The following is a 10,737-nucleotide window of genomic DNA, read 5'->3' on the forward strand; positions in this document are numbered from 1 at the left end:
ATGCTCTCAACTATTTGGAATGGTGCAATATTACCCTCCATTCAATTTTCGGTCCCCAAATACCCTTGATGTCAAACTTTGGGAAAAAACCTACCTTTATTTCTTATTGCTCGCACTCATAAGGTTGATGAAGAGTAAATTCTTACACAGTATCATAGTTTAAGGACAATTTAGGCCCTTCTCCATTAAAAGAATTTGGAATTACTAATATATGGGACTATATATTTGGCCTGATTTTCGATTCAATGGTATTTTTTATTCTTGGATCTTGTCCACCATTTTAAAATCAGATCTTTTAAATCTAAGAATAAAATAAAAAGGGATAAAAATTAAAACGAGAATCATTTATGATTTGTTAGTTCAATAGAAGATGATTTTAATTAAGCAACTACGTATGTATACTATAATTTTCCTAGTACATGAATAAATAATTAAAAATAAAAGAATGAAAATAAACCTTTTGTTGTTCCAACAGAACATGAAAATAATAAAAATTCAAACAATATGAACATGTAAGTTCACTTCGAGGTTGAATCCTTGATATCTTTTATTAATTGCGAATAAGAGATGAAAAAAAAGAATAAAAAGAGGAAAATGAACAACAGAACTAGATAACTGATACAAAATATAATATTAATAAAAAATATTAATCACTTTTAGAGTTGACAATCAACCAATACAAAATCGATTTTAGTTACATATCCAAATATGAACTAGGTAGTAAGTTACGGGTTGATCTAAAATATGTCAATGCAAAGATATCATGAAATTAATATTTTTAATATTAGTTTTAAGCTTATTGGCTCAAAATATGAACCATATGTAGTTTCATTATTTATTTTGAGAAAGATTCGATTTAAGACCAATTTGGCAGCATAATTAAAAAATATATAATAATTTTTGTTTAGAAGACTTGTCAAAAATAAGAGAAAATATGAATCAAAGGTTCGCATCGAGGATTTATTGAGGCAAAAGGTTAACGTTAAAGATATTGAAGGTCGAAAGAGAGATGAAGGACAAAAAAGTTTTTAATTTGAGCCAAAAGTTTAAAAGACATAATAGTTAATTTTACAATGTTTAATTATATAGAGGGGAAAAAATGTAATCAAATAGTGGCTTCTTGCACAAGTACATAGGAAAAATAAAATTTTGTTGCCACAATAGCAAGCTAAACAAAATATTAGGAGCCGAAGGTTAAAATTAGTGGCACGTAGAAATATACTAAATCACTTTTATGATGATAGTGTCTAGACGAGCTTGCACATTCCATTGTTTACTTTTACCTCCGATCAACATAGGGTAATTTTTTTATATATATATTTAGACAAATAGGAATCATCCGGTGCCTTTTACTTCCAACTTAGATTTTGAACTTGCAAGGTAGTAGAGTTAGCTGTAATGATCCAGAAAACAACTTCATCAAAACCATCGTTTAGAAGGATGGATTAAAAGAATCCTACATGACATTAGAAATAGTGTAGGGTATGAACTGCAACAATATTAGTTAATAACAATAAATTGATCACTTAACCATGATTCTAAATAAATGAATGATACACTATTAGAAATCATCATTAGTAAATATTGTTGCAAGTCAAGCCCAAAAATAAAAATAACATGAACAATAGTGGTAATATGTAGGTATATTAGCCAAAAAGATATGCTCTAGTAAATATAAGTTGTATTGCTAAAGGTAGAAAAACCAACAACACATACTATTTTCTTTATTAACTTCTATTTAAACCTTATGTTTGATTGATGATACTAATTCTAGATGATCAGTGCAAAATAAAAATAAAAATGAGATATTCAAAATATATGAAAAGAATTCTTAAATCTAAAATGGAAATAACACACAACTATAATCAAGGAGATTGATTCGCATAAATATGAAAACAAGAAAATGAAGCAACAGACCCCAAGTAAAGGACACCCTATAAGAATAAAGAAAGAATGGTTTGTTTAGTTGCAACAAGCATTTTTGGTATTTTTGGACAATAGAAATCACTGAAATAGACGAAACTTACAATGAACAAATGTTTATTTTTTTATCATAAAAGAAACACTTATTAAACAAAGATAACCACAATTTCACATATTAAAAAAACATGCTTAGGTAAAGATATTTAGATCAAAGTGACAGATCAAATAAATAAGATAATGACAAGGCAGCGAACTTACAAATGTCATTCACACTAATTTGTTTTTTAATGCACCTTGAATGCAGATACCTTTTGTAAGCTTATATGATTATCAAATTGGTCTTTCCGGTAACTATAAACCTCAAATTGGAAAAAGATTGTATCATAAGGAAACAAAGTGAAATTAATCAATTAGCCATATCTTTTCCTTTATTGATTCAATACGATGCAACAACTCTTTTACATTCATTTTTGTGCGCCACACAAAATGCATATGCCAACATTCAACATCTTTTTGGTGTCAACACGAGAAACAATAAATTTGTAAATTCATTAAAGCTGCACTACTTGGGAATGAAAATGCGCATTTTATTCAGATTATTGACAAAATAATCTGGATCGAAATTGATGCTTCAACTGAATGTCCCAGCTATGTAAACTTGTTGAGCCTAGTCTAGATGGGAAACCTGCCCACATGTGTAACCATCCACTGTTGCCTCACATCTAATATAAATGTAGCATCATAGTCCTAATTGATATGTTTATACCTAAGGTTTTACAACAATAGTCTTGGAAAAACTAGCACCATGCAACAAATATAAAAAAGCATGGTCTCTAGAAAAGGCTGACATTGGTCCTACACTCTTCGGGTATGCTTGAATTTTGTGCTAATTTTTATTTTGTTTTTCTTATTTTTCTTCCTCTTTTTTAAACAAATTTTTTGGCTTGGAGATGTAGAAGCTAATAACTACAAGGGAGTTGGATTAGCTAGAGAAAGTGGTTGTGGTATACCTTCCCTTCTTGTTCGTGATCCACTTCCATCAACTCGTAGGCCAGAGCTAGCAAGAAATGATAGATATATGGTATTTATGTCTTTGCCTCATAAAATACTACATCTCCCTCCTGGTGCATGGAACACCTTCTAAATACAGGGACTTCTTCCGGACTACTCGAGAAGAGAAGTAGCTCATATCCTTTGAGATGTAATTTACTGAATCATTATATTTTATGCTTGTTCTCAAATATCTTTAGGTGTAGTAGGGGAAAGGAAAAAAATATGTTAACAAACTAACAATGATTCAGTAAATGACATATGAATAGATATGAGCTACTTTTCTTATGGATTTGTCTGGTGGGAGTCCCTGTATATAAAGAGTTTTAGGATAGCCAGTGGGGAGAGGTAGTATTTCACGAGCACTCGACAGATATATCATAGCTCTTCCATTTGGTGCTAGCTCTAGCCCAGGAGCTGATGCAAGTGGATCACTAACAGGAAGGGAAGGTTTACCACTACCACCTGCTCTATCTTATCCAACTCCGAATTATTTATTATAATCCAACTCTGTAGTATTTATTAACTTTAACTTTTGAATATTAAAAAGTTTCTACAAGAGGAAGAATAATCATAGCTAAATCGAAATTAGCACAAAATTCAAGCATGTCTGAGGAATGTAGGAGAAGTATGAAATTCATCTTCAGGTTTACCAAACTTACCTTCCGTGATTATCAAATATCTACAACATATGTGACCATCATTATAAGTAGCTATGATAGGAGAATCAGATAGTATAGGGTGAATTTTTTCCTGGGGGATGTAGTCATATCTTTTGTTTCTTATTCAAATAAAATATGTATATAAAATAATGAAGTTCTTTTTTAATTGATTCAAACAATCGAATATATCTCTACATGATATATACCAAAGAGCTTTATTGAAGATAATGAGTGCATAGAAGGAATCACCCAGCTGGTTGAGGCCAATAATTAGTTAATATTCATACGAGGATACTCAGGCTTGAATACATTTTCACTGAAATCTTGATTCTAAAATCATTTTTGTGTCCATCTTTTGGAGCCTGAAAACTCTTTAGAATATATAAGTATTTATCCTTCAAGGTTCCTAAACCTGCAACTCTTTTTCCAGCCTTCCAGCTATAGTTATTATCAACATTTTCATATTCTACAGGAGAATATGATAAACCTTCGCCAGATTAATACTTTCATACCGGATAAACTTGAAGCCCAATGTAAATTCTTTTAGATGCACTCTTATTATATACAACAAGTGTACGAATGTCCCCCACCTCCTCCGTTGCTGACATTTATCTAGAAATATCTAACTCTATAATACTAATTAAACCATAGAAAATAAAAGAAGAAACTTCAGAAGTCCACATTAGAATGAAATCCAGATTTTGCTATAAAATATCTCTTGCAGAAAGAAAAAATTAACTAAAGGAGAAAATACAAAAGTTGGGCATACTCCCTAGGAAACAAGACACCTATGCTTTAGATGAAGATAAACGTAATACCTTTCAACATGAGCTACAAAAACACTCTCCTTCAAAGGAAAAAAAAATGTCAAAACCGACTAGCAGAATGTTTGTGTGTAATGCAACATTCTTAAATTAAAGACTAAAGTTCAAAGCAACCTTTGGCGTGTAATTATTATTGTTTTTAAACCTTTATTACTAAGATACTTAGTTTAATGAGTACTTTTAAATTTATAAACATTAAAACACTAATGAAAATAGAAGCTGAAACAAATTAAATTCATTAAAAATAATATTTTTCTCAAACAAGAAAATCTAGCTCATAGAATGTACACTCTACTTAAGAAAATTCATCCCCTCAAGTATCGGCGGTTAGAGTATATCGTCATAGGATAAAATGATATTACTAACCGGTTTATTGGTACCAAAAACCATTTTGTCAATAAACCATTCAACAAAAGTTAATTAAACTTATAATACTAGCTTTAGTAGAAGAGGAATTTTAAAAATTAGTTATTTGTTATTAAAAAATAAGATGAATCTTTTTGATATATAGAGAACCGAGGGTAGCATCAGTGATTCGTATTTAGTCTTATAGGAATGGTCACATCCCTTTGAAGAAGTTACAACCCTTCAGAAAATTCATAGTTATATTTTTAAAAAATGTAACTATTCATAGGAGTCACAACTCTTCAGACTTGTCATAATTCTTCATAAAAGTAATAACTATTCAAAAAAGGTTCACAACTTTTAATAAAAGTAGAAAATCTTGAAAACGTCAACTCTATATAAAAGTCACAACTCTTTATTTTACATTCACACCTTTAAAAACCTAAGAACACAAAACATTAACTAATTTGTGGACTTGAAGGGTTCTTTATTAATAGATCCTACAACATGACAATCCTAAAATGCTATTAAATCCTTTCGGTAGGTAAAAATCAAAGGTTCTAATAAGTTCAGAAAGTACAATAAAACACAAATTTCCTTTTAGAAATGTCATAACAGTCTCAATCTCACATACTTATATTTATCTTTCGAAACCATGTCATTAGAAATCCAATCTATAGGAGGAAAATGGTTAACTAATATTTGTTGTACACATTAGCATTATGCTTTGAATTTAGTTCACCTCTAATTTTAGAAGAACACAATAAGCTTGGCCATATATTTAATTAATCTTGTTAGTATTTATAGGAGAAATCTTGAATTTAGAATTGATAGGCAGCAGTTACAACTATTATTAAGTGGTGGAACTAGGTAATTGCAATGTTGTCAATTAGAAACACTTCACAAAAAAATGATAATGTGCAATTAAGGCAAACCTAATCCTCCTAGTTATATGAAAAATGTAGAATCCCCTTGACATAAGGGTAGATTCTTTTATAGTGGCAAATGAAATTCAAAATCTATTTAGATCATATATTCAAGTCATAGGTGTACAATCTAGTATTTATCTCGATACACCATTATTGTAATTACATTTGAGTGTCCTATTTAAACCATCTACAACCTCCGTAATAATTATTTAGAAATAGCAACTAGCACTTGATACGTTCTATAAATTATTTTGGGTCATGGGTTGTTCATGTAGATTGGACCCGACCCAATATAGACTTTGAAAAAGAAGCTTTATATTATTTTGAAAAGATGGGAACAGTTACATTGTTTAACCGTAAAATACAATTCATTTAAAACAGTTCTTCATACTTAAAGAAAGAGATAAATATCATAAAAAAATAAAGAAAAAGAAAAATGAAGGACAATTTTTTTTTAACATTGACATTAAACAATCCAAAAGTATACTTAATTCAAGCCATTGCACTTTCTTTTGTTGATATTCAAAGTCCGAATAAGAGCAACTCCTCAATGAAAATATAATTTATAAGTTTTACGCTAAGGTTAAAAGATACACAATCTTATTCCTCTTACTGTTGATAATTGCATTTGTATCAGAGCGATATTAATTGTTCCATATGTGAGATGTTATTTCTTGACATAAACAGTGTTTACGTATTTTTTTTTTAAATTTTCTTATAGGAAAAATAATTTTGATCTAGAGAATAAAAAATCAGCGAATTTGAAAATAATATTTATTCTTACCTTTAAGACATATAAGTTGATAAGAATCACATTGGATGTAGATCCGATGAGAATTGAACTCGCCATATTTTGATCTAAAATTTTATGTGTTACAATTATTCCATGGATCTACTTTGTAAACGAATAATTTATTTATTTTCTTCATTGTTCCTTTGAACAACAGGTCTAAGAAAAAATTGTTTCTCCATAGTTTTGTGGGTTTCCTTTCTTTTTCCCATTAGGAATTTGTGGGTTTATTTTTCTTTATTTTGAAAAAGATGATTGTTCAAATGAAAATTGAAAGAAGAAATAATGTACCAGGACACTGTTTTTCTTGAAGAGTTGAAAAGTTTTGCAGTACATCAATGATATTTTTTAAAAATAAAAAGGGAAATGTTTTATGAATTTTTTTAATGTTTAAAATGAAATTAGTGCAGTACTAGTACTAAAGAAGTGTAGTACAAGTTATACTATAACTTTTTTTTTTATTATGGGAAAAGTTGAAGTCCTATCTTGCATATATTTTTTTGGATAAAAGATTAATATTATGTTTAGTTTTTAAATAGTCATATTATATTTTTTTGAATAATTAAATATATAATAAGCATGTCAAGAAGATTGGTCTTTGTAAATTCATTTATTCCTTATGCTCTTTAAACATTTTTTTTATCTTCTACAAATGATAGGACATGCATTGCCACATTTCATAGTTCAGCAATTCGTATTGTTTTCTTGTTGATATTTCCCACATGGATTAACATGAAAAAAATTGAATTATTCCAAGTGGAATTTCTCTAAGTCTAGTAAAAGGAGAATGTAGAAGAGAACAACATCGTAAGAAACGTCTCTGAAGGCGTATAGTCATCCAGATATGTAATCCAAGGGCAACACAAACAAGAAGTATTTTTTAAAGAACTTAAGTTTTTGAATATATCCCTTAGTGTTTCAGCACATGATTTTATTCACCTCTTTGAATTGAAGTGCGTTTAACTGGCTGAGATCATTGATGAATAAAACAAATGTGAAAAACTTAATGGTGACAATAACGACATTTGGAATCGTAAATATGGTACGTACTGAAAGCGAAAAATGGTCTCCTGAATCAACAAAAATCAAACAAAATAGGTCTCCCGTTGAGTACTAGCTAGTTCTGTGGTTGATGACCTCATACATTAATATGATAAAATCCACAATCCACATACTATGTTGGCACGTATACAAGGAATGTATGGGTTACGTCTGTGACCCACCTTCAATAATTGACTATAAAATTTGACACTTACAAGAAGCGTGATGATCAAAATATCAAACAACATTTTACGATGATGTCAAATATGACTGCTCAAATCAAAAGTATTGGTCATATTCTTTTAGATGACAAATAAGTTCAGGCAGTGATTCAGTCATTTACCTATAATTAGGAACATTTGAAGGTAAATGTAACAAATAATGATAGCATCAAAATATTTTCTGATGTTACCAACTATGTTAATGTTAAAGATGAGCATTTTGGTGATACTAAAGCTTCTTATAACATCTTTGTGCCAGAGTCAAGTATTATAGAATCTTCAGGATTCAAACGCAAGAAGGATTGGAAAATAACATAGAAAGACAAAAACGCCGGAGAAGTTCCTTCTAGGAAAAAGAAAAACCTAAATTTCAAGAGATTAAAAAGTTTACTAAAAAAAACAGACAAGAGCAAATAGAGTGTTATAATTGCAAAGTGTTGGGGTATTTTTATCGTGAAAGTATTGAGACAAAAAAGGTACTATTTCTTAGTGCATCTCTATGTACTATATGTATTTGTAACACTTCTTTACGAACTGAATCTTATCCTATATCAATTATCGACTCAAGATCCACCGACCACATGAGTTTAGTTAGAGAAGAATTTTGAGATTTTCATCGAGCTCCATCTAAATTAAAGTGGATCTATGTAGGAAATAATGTTAAAGTTGAAGTCGACAGGATCAACACATGCAAAGTGACCTTGTACGGTGGCCGTCCTTTGGTTTTTCATGAAATCGTATACGCTCCAGTGATTCAACGAAACTTAGTATCATTTAGTCGTTATGATTTTAGAATAACTCTAGATAATGTTTTATATGGTTTTGGACCTTTTTATGATCGTCTTAGATTGTAATCCTTGAGCTTATTACTACTATATTGGTCGTTGTGTAATAACATGTTATTTAAGTAATAATGATGTTGATGTTATTAAATGGCATGCAAGATTAGCTCATATAGGGAAAGATTGAATGAATAGGTTGGCAAAGGGAAGGAAATTTAAGTTCTTTCACAAAAATTGATATGCCAACTTGTGAAACTATCTTGTTGTAAATGTTACATATAAACCATTTGAGAATACTAAAAGAGTTGACTTCCCACTACAAGTAATCCATTATGATATTTGTTGTTAAATAAATATGAGGGCACAATGTGGTGCTACATATTTCATTATATTATTGATGATTTAATGTGCTTTGGTTATTCACGTTTGATTTATCATAAATCTAATAGAATAGACATAATGTCACCCCTAATGTTGTGCCGTATTTGCATAAAGACATCTTTACTTTGGAAGTGTTCTATTACCCCATGGAACTATTTAATATCTTATCTTTGTATGAGCCACTTTGACCCATTATATCGTCTGGGTTCTTATCAAACAAATGGGGCGCGTGATCCAATATTATCATTGTCATAACTAGCTATAAAGTTTCATGTGTCATTTATTTATTTGTTATTAATTATTTAATTAATTTACATCATCTTCCGATTATCTTCTTCTCTCAAATTAATAAATCTAGTTACCTTTTATTCATCTTCTTCAACTTAGAAGATCCATTTACTTAATTGATTTTCATTACTTTTTCTTTGTGTCTTGCTTTTCTTTGTTTCTTTTCTTCTTTTATATTTATTTTTTAAAAAAACTCCATTCATTAGAGAATACTATGAAACTCCATCTTTTTTTTTGTCTCATTACCTTGCTTTAGTAACTTGCGACCTTGCTTTAGTAACTTGCAAGTTGAATTGATTTTATTTAGTGATGTTTTGGTGATTAAAATAGTGTTGTAAAATTAAGCATCATAGAGGCTACATTGAAGGTGAGTATGGTTAGTAGTATTGGAGGATTTACAACAAAGAACAATGTATTTGAGTAATGAAGATTTAAGAATAAAGGGGGAAAAATGAAAATAAAGTTAATAAAATGAAAATCAAAATAAAACAGAAAATCAAAATAAAATTGAAAATTAAAAATTAAAACAACTTAATACGTGACAAACAACTATTGGTGCATGATTGCACCTTTTTTATTGCAATTGGGGTTTGTTTAAAAGTTTGATATTTATAACATTCTTGAATTATTCAATGGGGAAATAGGACACCCACAAAGCTAAGTTGTCTTTTTAATATTAGACAAAACCTCATGGTGACTTTATGACTTTTCGCTAAATCTAAATCATTTGAGTGCTTTAAAGTTATATATTTGAAGTAGAAAGTCAATTAGATAAAATATAAAGACTTACGGAAATTGTTGAGGATATGAATATTTTTCAAAATAATTTCAAAAAATATGCCAGGCAATTAACTAAACCTTTTGCACCTAAACAAAAGGGTGTACCTCAACTATTAAATAAAACATTATTGGACATGACAAGATCGATGTTGGCGAAGATAATTTTTTTTATCTATTTTGAGGTAGATAAATTATTGATCACGGCCAACATATTGAACAAAGTGTAATCTAAATCACTATATTTCACTCTTTAATCCGGTCATAAAACAATCCTGATCTACAATCGTTGAGTTGTGCAATATATATTAACGATCATTTTTATCAATTTAGTAAACAAGTCCAAATTAAAAAAATGTATATAAATATATATCACACTCTGAACAGTCCAAAACTATGTATTCATTGAGGAATTGCAGGATGGAAGTATTATTGAAATTGTATCATGAAATGTTAGATTTTTGCGAACAAGTTTCCCAAAATAGATGAATTAGATGAAAGTGAGCCTCTATATGAAATGTTGAATTCAAAAGACCAAGTAATAGTGTGATTCATACTTGGTAACTTAATGGATCAAGTAATGATTTCTTATCTAAGTAGGAGTTGTGAATAAAAAAATCCTATAAAGGATGTAAAATTCAATTACATATTCATACAAGAAATGGTGTACCTAAACGATCTTATAAGATTAAGGATTATGTTTTCTTGGTATCTCTTACAGAGT

At 29.5% G+C, this 10,737-nt stretch overlaps 1 long non-coding RNA gene across 1 annotated transcript; it reads right to left on the reverse strand.

Moving 5' to 3' along the window:
• Nucleotides 1-1,062: 1,062 nt before the first annotated feature.
• Nucleotides 1,063-6,858, reverse strand: LOC138339061 (uncharacterized). The gene is made up of 2 exons (XR_011212089.1): nt 6,518-6,858; nt 1,063-1,393 (listed from the first exon to the last, which is right to left on the reverse strand). It is a non-coding gene; the product is annotated as an uncharacterized lncRNA (long non-coding RNA).
• Nucleotides 6,859-10,737: the final 3,879 nt, after the last annotated feature.

The sequence above is a fragment of the Solanum lycopersicum genome, chromosome 10, assembly GCF_036512215.1.
Source record: "Solanum lycopersicum chromosome 10, SLM_r2.1".
NCBI lineage: Eukaryota > Viridiplantae > Streptophyta > Magnoliopsida > Solanales > Solanaceae > Solanum > Solanum lycopersicum.